The sequence below is a fragment of the Pipistrellus hanaki genome (assembly GCF_964339955.1).
Source record: "Pipistrellus hanaki genome assembly, chromosome: X".
NCBI lineage: Eukaryota > Metazoa > Chordata > Mammalia > Chiroptera > Vespertilionidae > Pipistrellus > Pipistrellus hanaki.
In genome coordinates, this window is record NC_140524.1 from 30219700 (window position 1) to 30233166 (window position 13467).

A 13467-nucleotide genomic window follows, 5' to 3' on the forward strand; every position below is an offset into this window, starting at 1 on the left:
CTCAGGCTTTTAAGGTTGATAGAATTACTAGTAATTTCCAAGCTTTATAACATTGTTAATTAATCCAGTTAAGTCTCTATTTTCTCCTCTGTAAAATAGAAGGTGATAACTAGCATGGGATGGCTGAGAGGAGTAGGAGACATAAATATATAATTATGTCACATCTTATGGCATTTGACACAAAGTAAGCACTCAAGTATTATTCATATATAATTTCATGGTGAGCATGAGTAACATGTTACATCACAATCAGTAAATTCTTTCATCACCCTAACTGGTTTGGCTCAGTGGATAGAGCGTTGGCCTGCAAACTGAAGGGACCCAAGTTCGATTCCGGTCAAGGGCATGTACCTTGGTTGCGGGCACATCCCTGGTGGCAGGTGCACAGGAGGAAGTTGATCCATGTTTCTCTCTCATTGATGTTTCTAACTCTCTACCCCTCCCCTTCCTCTCTGTAAAAAATCAATAAAATATATTTTTTAAAAATAAATGTTTTCATTAACATTTACCAGTACCACAGCCCAGTCTCAAAACAGAACCATGACCCATTCTTGAAACACACAGAAGATATATTTTCAGGTATTTTGTGTAAAATTTGTTATTAAATAATGATTGCATCCAGTAGTGGAAATGGAGCAGCTACTATACAAGTAAACGGTTCATGTGGAAGTTGTGAGCTGTGGCTTCTCTTTAGTAAGCATGCCAAAGGAATGCTTGTCTGTACAGAAATAGGAAATGGAAGAATAAAATGTCTTATATAAAATGTGGATGCAAGTAACCATTGACACATCCAGCCCCTTTCCAGGGAAAGCAAACTAAAGAATTAAATAGTAGCTATTATTTAATGAGCATGTACTATGTGCTTAAGCTTTCCCCAGATTACCTCATCTTATCTTCCCTGCAACTTCATGAGGTTGTAAAACTGCTATCTCAACCTTAAAAGATGAGTACTGTTATCCCTATTCTGCTAATGAGGAAATTGGACCTAGGTGACTTGACTTGCTGTATTATTCAGAAAATATACATAGCAGTTGTAGAGATTAAGTGAGATGTGTACTGACCATTTAGAATATTTCTTAGCATACAGTTTAGTACTCAGTAAATGTGTTATTGTTCTAATTATGAGATATTAAAGACTAGATATACTAACATTTTTCTCATGTGTGAAAATAGGGGTAACAACGATACTTACAGGCATACTTTGGAGATATTGTGAGTTCCTTTCCAGACCACCATAATAAAGCAAGTATTGCAGTAAAGAAGGTCATAATATTTTTTCTGGTAAAGGGTCTTGCCTTCAATTCAAAGAAAAAAAAATCTGGGAAGTACAATAAAATGCAATATGGCTGCACTTCATAGATATGTTGTAAGCATCAAATGAGATTTAGCAAGCACAGCACCTGCCCATACTAACTGCTTGATGTGTGTTAGCTATTATCACCCTCATTTTACATGTGTGGAAGCTGAAGCACAGAAAGTGTTAAGCAGCTTTTGCAAGGTCATAACAGCAATTATAGATTCGGGTCTGAATCAAATAGCTTGAGACCATATCCTGGGTATCGAACCATAGAGTAGTACTAATTTTTCATCTGATTAGCAGAGTTAGGGTAAGTATTCTGTAAAGCACCATTTAAATGTACATATGCCCCTTGGGAAGGGAATGTGAATCCATTGCTTTCTCTTATTAGCACATAAGCACAAACTGATTCCTAAATTTAGCTAATTGTCACCTCAGGAGGCCTAAAGAGACTGCCCACAGGAGAAAAGAGATGGAACCACAATATTTAATGAGGGGTAAGTGGGGGTAATCACAGCAGCTACAAGACCGAGGTTTTAGAATATGGACACTGTCAGAAAGAGCAAGTTCCAGACAAAGGATACCCAAGTTTTGGATACAAAAACTTAATTCCACCAAACACCAGTTCATTTGATTTCATGTTTATGTTAGACTAGGTTCTGGGCTCTCAATTTTAATTTCATGACTGAATATTATATTTCTACGCCCACCCAATTTAATTCCCCATGGTAGGACTAGAGAAAAAAAAGGGTAGTTGTGTCCAACTCCACAACCAGCCCAAACTCCTACCTGGATGAGAGGAATGAAGATCAGTATTACCCACAAAAGTATTGTTCTCTGGCCTTCAACTACCCAACAAGTCAAATCTCAGGTCAACAAACTATCTTCACAGGTCCTTATTTTACCCTTCCCTTTCCATTGCCCACTTTGGTTGCTTATACCCTGCGGTATAGGCTTAAAATTAAGGCCCAATATTATGTGCAGCCTTGACATCTGGTGAAACTGGGAGGGCTTCAAATAGTCTAATGGCAAGTTCACCTCCATAGTATGTTCCCACAGATAAGCACCAAAAAAAAAAAAAAAAAAAAACTCCTTATCAAGGAGACCAGGCACAGTTCCTGCTTATCCCTCAGTAGTGGATTTCAGTTCCTAGCCAACCCACAGAATTATCCCAACAAGCCAAGCATATCCTCCTGTGGAAACTGGAGGAAGGGAGCACCACACCCTCTTAATACTATAAAAACCTGCCTCCCCAAGTGGCTCTGTGTGTTATGTTGTGTGCTCCTCCCCTGGGCTGTAATAATGTAACATTTAACTACTGCCAATATCATCTGTCCATTGTTAAGTGTGTTTAGCCATACCCTAGGCCCTAGGGCCTAGGGCATAAATTCCTCCCTCACTAAAGGAGTAAATACGTGATTAAAACACACCCTTTCTCTGGGTCACCAATAAGTACAGATAATGCCAGGCAGCTGTGCTTTCAGGAAAACCTGTCCTCTGCCAGGCATTGAAAACAAAATAGGGCAAGAAACAAATTTCATTTAGAAAAAAGTACAAGCTGTGTCAGGATAACTATGGATCATGAGGGAAAGTGATATGGAAGTGATTTAAAAATAAGTCAGATTAGAGAAATATAGGTTACATGATATTCTTTATCTCAGACTAAAATTGTGAGTCCTGAGAATTAAAAGTAGTAAGTAAAAGAAGGGCAAGGTAGGAGAGTTTAAATACCACTTCCCAAAATGTTTCTAAGAAACCGGTGAGACAGGAGGTAAATGACTTAAAAGAGCAAGATAGCAGGTGGATAATGCATAAACACACATTTAAATAGAAACTGGAGTTTTATTTAAAGACAGGGAAAATGTGCATTTGTAAGAATGAGAACAAGCAAGAAAAAGTCTGCTACCCATGGGAAGGAATTATTTTTTATACTTTTATTGTTATACTAGCAGCCCATCACGAGATATAGCTCACAGCAGGCTGCCCACCAATTCCATGGGAGCCATTGGGAACCACAACGCAGCACCAGGAGCCATGCTGCTTCCACAGGAGCCGTGCTGCTTCCACGGGAGGCAGAAGTGAGCCACCAGTGCCCATGGGAGCCTGGAGGCAGAACGCAACTTCCGAAGGAGTGGGGAGGGACCCATGCCGATTCCTTGGGTGGTAGAAGAGAGGCATGCTGCTTCTGTGAGAGGCAGGCCTGCCATCTCCTCTTTGGGCCTGTGCTTGGCCTCGGAAGCTATGAGCTGGCCCCCCTGTCCTCAAGAGGCCCTCTGTGGCTGGGATGGGACGCTTGCCTCATCTCTGCCCACTCTCAGTGGCCACCCTCCCAGGACTGGAAGACTCCGGAGGGACTGAGGGGACTGGGCATCACCATCTTGTGGCCATGGGGGTCTTCCTCTTTGTGATGGATTGATGGTTAATTTGCATATTACTCTTTTATTACATAGGACTAGTGACCTGATACACAAAATTTAAGCACATTAAAAGGGAATTAATTAGAGGAACTTTTTTAATATTGCTATTTGCCTTTTCTCTATAATAGAAGTGTCAGAGATGAAAGAAAAATTAGTAAAATATATATGAAAATCTTCCTCCTGTCAGAGTCTGGAACTCACCACAGGAACCAGAGTCAAGTCCCCTCACACCCATGTGCGCCTCAAAATCGTTCAAGACCCATACCCAGCCGGCCTCATCCCCATTGGGCTAGATCCAGACCTGGCCAGCCCACCTCCCTCAAGCCCTGCTGGGCATGGGGCATAGCCTGAGGTACCCCATAAAGCCCGCATGGCAGGGTGCACGGCCTCAGGTCCTCCGGCCTGGCACTGGGGCAGGGGGAATGGCCTGAGGTTCCCTGTCAAGCTCCACCAGGTAAGGGATGCATCCTGAGGTCCCCCAGCCTGGCTACAGGGTGGGGGGCACTGCTTGAGTTCCCCTGGCCCAGTGCCAGGGCAGGGGGGCATTGCCTGAGGTTCCCAGTTAAGTCCCACAAGGCAGAGGGCACAGTCTCAGGTCCCCTGGCTGAACTAGCCCAGGGCCACACAGCCTCAGGTCCCAGCTGATTGCTTGTTAAGGCTCCTTATGAGAACTTGGCCTCCACTGTGGGTGCATCCATCTTGTATTACAGAATCCCTGCCTCCGCTGTGGGTACAGCCATCTTGTTATGGCATGATGATCAATTTTCATATTCCCTCTTTATTATATAGGATGTGCTCACAGACAAATGAGAAATGGATCCATGAAATAGAGGAGCTCAATAATAGATTTTAGAAAGAATCATCCACTCTACTAATCCCTTACCTCAATTTATAAATTCAAGACTGTTTTGTAATTGTTTTCTGCCACTGTTTATAATTAATATATTTTACCTGGAATAATTAACCACCTTGAAAAAGAAAATACCTCTGCTTAACATTTTAATAAACATTTTTATGGATTATCTATTGGAAAGCTACGATTCCATTAGGCACTTTTAAAAATTAGATTCAATGATGGTCCTCCCCTTTCAATTTGAAACCTGTCAGCCCAAAATAGGAAGAAAATTAAACTTTAGCACATTTGATCAGTCTCTATAACTATTTTCAGGACGTTCCATCACAACTTTTGCAGCAAGCATTAGCTAGAACTTAAGATGGCAATATCATACTTTTAGAAGAGGTGAATACCTCCAGCCCTGGAAGCCAAGATTTTTATCCCTCTTATGAAACCAGCCTTAGAGCAAGAAAATTATTTTTATTCCATCCCTGGAAGTATTTCTAATTTAACCACAATAGTTGTTGTTGTTTTATTTTGTTTTGTTTTTTGTGTGTGTGCTTATTATACAGTGGCTGCTTGATCTTGTGATTACAAGGAACTCCCCTCCTGCCCTGCTGCATGAGATTCCATCAGTTGTCTGTATCTGGGATAGATAGATTCACTTTACTTTTCACTTTACCCTGGGACTGATGCAGTCTTTTAGGTTGACAAAAGGAAAAAGTAAATGTACCCAAGGCACCAATATAACTTATTGCCAAATGAGAGATATTACTTTCATGGATTTAGGAATTCAGAGTAGGAAAGTCAAGAAATGAAGAACATTGTCTTTGGTTTGGTTATTTTTTCTCTTAATGTAGTAGCATCTAGCACAATTCTAAGCACATAATCAGTGCACAATAAATTTCTAGTGATTGTTTTTCTACTTAATATGCAAGCAGATGACCCTATAAATTGCTTCCTATTAATAAAGTGTATGAGGATTTTTTGCATGATCCATATCTAATCACAAAATACTCAAAGCCCATACTACCCAAAACAATCTCTAGATTCAACACAATTTCTATCAAAATACCAATGATCTATTTTGCAGAAGTAGAACAAATGATCCAAAAATTTATATGGAACCACAAAAGGCCCCAAATAGCCACAGCAATGTTGAGAAAGAAGAACAAAGTCTGAGATACAAGGCTACAGTAATCAAAGCAGCATGGTACTGGCATAAGAGCAGGCATGCAGATAAATGAAAGAGAACAGTGAGCCCAGAAATAAACCTATGCCTTTATGGTCAATTTAAATTGACAAAGGAAGCAAGAATATACAATGGGGCAAAGACCATCTAATCAAAAAATGGTGTTGGGGAAATTGGACAGATACGTGAGAAAAAAAAAATGAAACTAGGCCACCTTCTTACACCATACACTAGAATAAACTAAAAATGCACATTTAAAGTTATTATTGAGAAGATGGCTGCCGACAGGAAGGCAGACTACAAGATAGTGTGTGAATGAGAAAACAAAGGAAGAGTGTCTGGTCGCACGGGGAGTGTTTGTTAGTGAGTTGAGGGACAGCTATACTCCAGGAAACTGTGGAAGACTGCTGGACGGGGCTCCCCTTTCCGAGCAACTCCCACTGCTGCTGGGTTCCCTCCCAGGGCGACCAGCTGGGACAGGAAGACCTTGCATCTTGAAGGAAAAGTAGATGTTATCAGATGCCTGAAAAGCCCAGGAAATCTACAACTATGGCACCCACTAAACAGCTGAGGACCTGAGAACACTGGTCCCCAATTGGCACAAGCACGCAGATTCAAAAGAGCTCTACACTCCCTCAAGAAAAGGTCAGGTTTCACCTGGGATAAAGTGGGGTCTGTGGTCCTGGCAGGAGAAAGAAACACGCAAGCTGGAGCTGGAGACCTGGGGAAGTCTGCGCCTAGAAAAATCCGTGGCTGTTGGGGCTGGCATGAAGAAAGAAGGAAGGCCAAGAGACTTATGAAAAGATGGTCAAAGTCACTAATTATCAGAGAGATGCAAATCAAAATGACAATGCGGTACCATCTCATACCTGTCAGAATGGTTATCATCAACAAATCAACAAAGGACAAATGCTGGTGAAGATGCAGAGAAAAAGGATCCCTCGTGCAATGCTGGTGGGAATGCAGACTGGTGCAGCCATTGTGGAGAACAGTATGGAGTTTCCTCAAAAAACTGAAAATTTGACCCAGTGATCCCACTTCTAGGAATATATCCCAAGAAACTAGAAACACCAATCAAAAAGGATATATGCACCCCTATGTTCATAGCAGCACAATTCACCATAGCTGAGATTTGGAAACAGCTTAAATGCCCATCAGCAGTTTAGAAAACTATGGTATATCTATACAATGGAATACTACACTGCTATTAAAAAGAAGGAACTCTTGCCATTTTCAGAAGCATGAATGGACCTGGAGAGCATAATGTTAAGTGAAATAAGCCAGGCATGATTTCAATCATTTATGGAAAATAAAAAACATTATGACCTAATGGACAAAAAGACAGAGGAAGTAAAGCACCAAACAGACTTTCAAATTACAGCAGGAAGACTGGGGAGTGTTGGGGAGGGGGGTAAAGAGATCAACCAAAGGACTTGTATGTATGCATATAAGCACAACCAATGGTCACAAGACACTGGGGAGGAGGGGTGGGATGAGGGCATGCAATAGGGGCTAGGGGAGGCTTGGGGAAGGTCAATGGTGGGGGAAAGGAGATATATGTACTACTATATGTGATACTTTAAACAATAAAAAATAAAGTTATTATTGATTAAAAAAAAATTAAGTCAAAATGGATTACAGACTTAAATGTTAACCCTGGCCAGGTGGATCACTTGGCTGGCATATCATCCCATACAGGTCTAAGTCCTGGTCAGGGCACATACCTAGGTTGCAGGTTTGATACCCAGTTGGGACACATAACAGAGGTAACTGATCAATGTTTCCCTCTCACATCCATGATAGTCTTCCTCCCTCCCTCCTATCCTCCTTCCTCTCTCCTCCTCTAAAATCAATAAAAACATATCCTCAGTTGAGAATTAAGAAAAGAAAAATGTTAGACTTGAAACCATAACATTCTAAAAGAAAACATAGGCAGTAAAATCTCAGGCCTTTCTCTTAGCAATATTTTCTCTAATATATCTCCTTGGGCAAGGGAAACAAAAGAAAAAATAAGCAAATTGGACTAAATTAAACTAAAAAGTTTTTGTACAGCAAAGGAAGTTATCAATAAAATGAAAAGAGAACCCACTGAATGAAAGAAGATATTCCCAATGATACATCTGATAAGGGATTAATATCTGCCAGTCATATGTGGAATTTAATGAACAAATTAAAACAGAGACCAAGTCATAGATAGAGAGTAGGCAGACAACTCTGGTGGGGATGGATGTTAGAGGGTCAGTATGGAGGGATTGAGAAAAAAAAGAAAAGAAGAGAACTTCTAAACATGGAGGACAGTATGATCATGGGTTGGGGGGAAGGAGTGGGGAGGGCATAGAGGGGGTAAATGATGATGGGAGTAAAATAATAATCTTCATTTTTTTCAAAACAATCAGAAAATATTTATTATTCTGTAATGTATACATCCTTTTTATAAACAAAAACATAATAGCACCCTGGCCAATGTGGCTCAGTTGGTTAGAATATACACTTGTGCACCATAAGGTCATAGGTTCGATTCCCAGTCAGTGCATGTACCTAGGTTAAGGTTTGGTTCCCGTTTCGGGCATATTCAACAGGAAAGCAATTGTTTTTTCTCTCTCACAGGGATATTTCTTGGTTTCTCTCTGTCTTCCTCTCTCTCTAAAATCAGTAACCTTATCCTACTGCGAGGATTAAAAAAAAAAAAAAAGTAGCAAATTTGCTGGCGTCATAACTTGTTTCACTGGGACAGAATAATGCTCAACACCACTTGGTGTAATTTCAAGTTTGATGAGCTTTTAATTACTTTACCCCATTTCTAAAACCCGATGAGGAATTCAAAATAGCACACAGCATTAAATGGCATTTATTGCTCCATAAATCTCGAGACTCAAAAAAGGAATTCTAAATAGACAAGCAAAACTAAAACAATTAATGGAAGCTCACTTCTTTCCCAAGTGATTGGTACAAAAAACATGTGGTCACACAAAAGCAAAGGGAAAATGACAGAACCGATGGCACTTCTGCTTTGGGGTCTGTAGGAGTTATAGATATTTTTAAAACAAAGATAGAAATATTTACACAGAGTGTTTCATTGTATCAGACAAACTCCTTTATGAATAAAACAAAATGTCAAAGCTTTTACCCACTGAAGTAGTTTATCTTCTGGGAAAGATGTTAAATTCAAAATGACTCCTTCCTACTTCTGCCTGGACAAAGATAAGGATCAAATAATACATTCAAAACCAAGACACCCAGTTAAATGTACAGAGATGCTATAATTAAAATGGAAGTGAAGTCTAAAAACAAATTGGGTGTGCTACACCAGAGACCTCAAAAATGCTTGCTGGTGAATTTTGGGAAAAGCTTTGAGTGAAGGGAAGAGATAAAGATAGTAGGAAAAATTGCAAAAACAATGGGTTCCCTTTGAAAAGCATACTGGCAGACAAGCATTTGGTTCTGTGAAAGAGGTAATCTTTATACATAAAAAGAAATTATTATGAGGTGTATAAAAAAGCCTCTAAATAACACCAGAATATTTACTCATGATTGCACTACAGCTCGATATTTCAGAACTGTAAGGAATTTTCATGGTACAATTTAGTATTTGATTTATGATGTGAAATGTTCCAAGAATAATTTCAACTTGTGAAACAAAGACCCCTTAACACCAAGTCAGAAACTATACTTTTTCTCCTGCTTAGGTCACTTCCTTTCAATGTCTAGGATAGAGCTTTAAAAATGTTTAAGGAGACGGTGCCAGGTGAGTTAGGAAGGGCAGTGTAAGACAGAGGGACGGGGAAAAGAGAAAGAAAAACACATAAGTTTAAAGGGCAACGGGGCTTCAAAAATGAACACCAGAAACAAAAAGCTAAAAATGAAGCAGAAGTAAAAAGCTTTTCAATAAATCTGTGACAGAGCAAAAGCACAAAAGTCTTTGTACTTATTAAGATTTACACTGATCCTCTCACCAAGGTACTCTTGATAATGCAGCTCCCTTCCAGCTGTCTTCCTGCTTGACTCTTCCCCAATCTGGCATGATTACATAAGACTCACACCCATAAATTTCTTCTGAGAAGGCACCAAACCTGACCACCAATCATGGTATCAGTGCATCACATCTCTCTGCAGATTCCACAACAGCACTGTCCCACAGCCCCAGGTGGCAGAAGGTTCAGGCAATAAAGGCCATACTGGCACAGGAAGGCAAATATCTACAAGTACGTTTTTAATACTCATTTCCAAACTGCATACAGTGGGAAAATACAGCAAAGGCTGCATCTAGGAACTCTATCTACGGGCTTCTGCCAGAGAGGCAGGCAACCCTGCCTGCACCTGGCCTCCAAGCACAGGTGCTGTCCGGACCTGTCTACACTCACAAGGATGCTTGGCTATGGCAGTGACAGTGAGGCGATTCACCTCTCATACAGCTCATCAGAAAGGTCATCTTGTGTTTTCAATATGAAATATTTCATACCATAGTTTCTAATCCCATGACTTCTTGGATTCAGTATTCACACAATTTTTAGTGTGACTTTATTTGGAACTGAATATATAGTTCAGACTACATAAGACATCAATCACCTCAAAATTATGTGGATACCATCACTATTTTCAACTTTTACTGTGGAGAATTAAAAAACAAACAAACAAACAAAAAAAAAAACCTCATCCTGAAAGTTCTGAACCAAATGATCTTAACAAAAATGTGAATACCAGTAGGACCCTGCCTGTAAACCTGGTTATTTTGGTAGAAAGGATATTAAACAGCATTGCAAGTTTTTGAGCAACTTCTAGGGCAACATTTCTTCTAAGTAGATTGAATGATAAACGGAGGGTGTCCCACAACCATTCTCAGCTCCACTGCCTACAACCTGCTGCTGCCTGGCTGCTCCTGGCAGACATAGATGGTTAAGCGCGGCCTAACCGACCTTTACTTCAGTGAATTATAGAGCCGAATTCCACCCGCTGTACCACAAATTTGGACTAAATCTTCTTTTGTCAGTTTTAATTAGTCAGCACCTGAAAAACTGGAAAATAGTCTTGCTTAGGAAGAGAATCTGTTTTTGCACAGCCATTCCTGTTTCCTGGGTCATGGCTGAAGGCTGAAGTCTTTCACTAGAGGTCTGTGAAACTCCATCTCCCTGAGGATTTTGGGAAGAATTACTGTCAGGGGCAGGCAAGTGCTCCTCTGTGGGGAGGTAAAAGGGGTATTGTAGAGGGGCTATTATTCACATTGCCTGGGGGTATCTGGCACATAGCCTGTGGGAGTATCTGGCCATGGAGAACACTTTGTGAGGATTGTGGTATCACAGGATGACTGATACTTTTCATTTTCGTGAGGAGTTCTGTTCTCCATCTTCTCTCAGTCATGTTTGTTTGTTTGTTTGTTTGTTTGTTTGTTTCAAGTCTGCACTTTTAGGCTTAAAAACTTTGAATTGACAGCTAGCTGAGTGTAGATGATCTATGTGTTCTCCATTTTCATTCTGCTTAAAGGTGTCTACCTGGATGCTAAGAGGCACTCCTTTTTCACTTCCCTGCTTCTTCCATGGAGTGAATTACGTGCGGATGCAATGTACCTGAATGAAAGCAGATGTGTGTCTTCACAGGGTCCCACAGAAACTAAACTGCATTTAACTGGCTTGGATTTGTCCTTGTGTCAATTATTCCCACAGACACTGGAATTCCTAAATCAAGAAGTCTTGACTCCTGGGCGATTCACTTCTAACTTTCAAGTTGCTGATACTCTGCATACTCTCTATCATGGAATATAACTTTTAAGATATTTTTCACCAAATTTCCAATGATCTCAGGTATCTCTCCCATTTCTGATTTTCCAGCATCCAAATTTTATACCTTGGTTCAGGTAATTGAGCTTTTCTTCATGCAGTTTTACTACTGGAGACACTGCAGCACACATGACATACTGAAAAGGAAGAGGGGGGGATAGGTTCACCTTCTAATGCAAGGCTGGAATCTTCCTGCTTGAAGAAGGGCAAGTCGAGACATCACTCATGCTGTAGGTGCTAGTGTCTAGCTCCTGCCCAATGCCAGAGAGATTGGCATCAAAATCATGCACTGGCCTGGACTTGATCACCTCATCCATCTTCAATACCCAGGCCATCTTCCAGTCTCACTGATGGCAGGCACGAAGAGGCCATATTTGCAGGAGCATCCAGGCCGAGAGGAGGCTCAGGCGAAGCCTTCAGCATGGACAGAACAAGGCAAGGAACTTCAGTAGGAGTGGCAGGGCCAGGGGCAGAACCTCCATCCCTGGCACCAGCCCCACTCCTCATGCCACTGCCTGTACCACCTACCCCCTGTGCTCTAGTGCTGCAGCCTCTGACAGTCATCCCACCAAACCCAAGGCTGCATCCTTCCCAGGACTGCATGGGGGTGGGAGTTCATCCTGCTGTGACAATCCTACACAGAAATAAGTAACTGCTATAAGCAAGGAAAAAGATAATTGTTCCCTTATAATTTTTTTAAAGTGAACATCAGAAACTCAAATTCTAGAAAATGTTATTAATAGTCCCTGAGGAAAAGGAGTGGATAAAGGACCCCACAGAGATGAACCTTCGCCCAATCCCAGGCTTGGCCCACCTGCTCAGGCTCTACCAGCCAGTTAACCCCGCAGACATTGCTCTTCCAGCACAAAGGCAATATCCAAAATTGATAAAGAACTCAGATAATTCAACATAAAAAACAATAACAATCCAATTAAAAACTGGGCAGAGGATATATGATATATATCCATATGTTCATTGCAGCATTATTTACAATAGCCAAGACATGGAAGCAACCCAAGTGTACACCAATAGATGAATGGATAAAGAAGGGGGTGCATATATACAATGGATAAAACTCAGCCATAAAAAAATGAAATATTGCCATCTGCAACAACATGGATCGACCTAGACAATATTGTCCTGAGTGAAATAAGTCAGAGAAAGGCAAATGCCATATGATTTAACTTATATCTAAAAAACAAAATAAACGAATAAGAAGAATAGAAACAAACTCATAGATACAAAGAACAGACTGATGGTTGTCAGAGAGAAGGGAGATTGGGGGTGGGGGGGCCACTAGGTGAAAAAAAGTGAAGAGATTGAGAAGTACAGATTGGTAGTTACAAAATAGCCATGGAGATATAAAGTATAGCATGAGGGTATAGTCAATAATATTATAATAACTATGTATGAGCTAGGTGGGGATTGGAATTATCAGGGGGAACACTTTGTAAAATATATGATTGTCTAAGCAATATGCTACACACCTGAAACTAATACAAGTAATATTGAATATAAACTGTAATTGAAAAAAATTTTTAAAAAAAGAAGTACTAATTGGTAGTTACAGAATAGTAGTGGGTATATAAAGTAAGTAAAGGGAATGTAGTTAATATTGTAACAACTATGTATGGTGTCTTATAGGTACTAGATTTATCGGAACAATCACTATATAAGTTATATAAATGTCAAATCATTGCATTGTACACCTAAAACATAATATTGTACACACCAGTTTGGCTCAGTGGATAGAGTGTCAGCCTGCAGACTTGAAGGGTCCCGGGTTCGATTCTGGTCAAGGGCATATACCTTGGTTGCAGGCACATCCCCAATTGGGGATGTGCAAGAGGCAGCTGATTGATGTTTCTTTCTCATCGATGTTTCTGACTCTATCTCTCTCCCTTCCTCTTTGTAAAAAATCAATAAAATATATTTTTTAAAAGAAAAAGAAAACG

At 40.4% G+C, this 13467-nt stretch overlaps 1 pseudogene across 1 annotated transcript; it reads right to left on the reverse strand.

Moving 5' to 3' along the window:
* Positions 1 to 9567: 9567 nt before the first annotated feature.
* Positions 9568 to 11847, reverse strand: LOC311614792 (upstream-binding protein 1-like; annotated as a pseudogene). Its single transcript has 3 exons — positions 10986 to 11847; positions 10391 to 10914; positions 9568 to 9594 (listed from the first exon to the last, which is right to left on the reverse strand). The product of its transcript is annotated as an upstream-binding protein 1-like (transcript).
* Positions 11848 to 13467: the final 1620 nt, after the last annotated feature.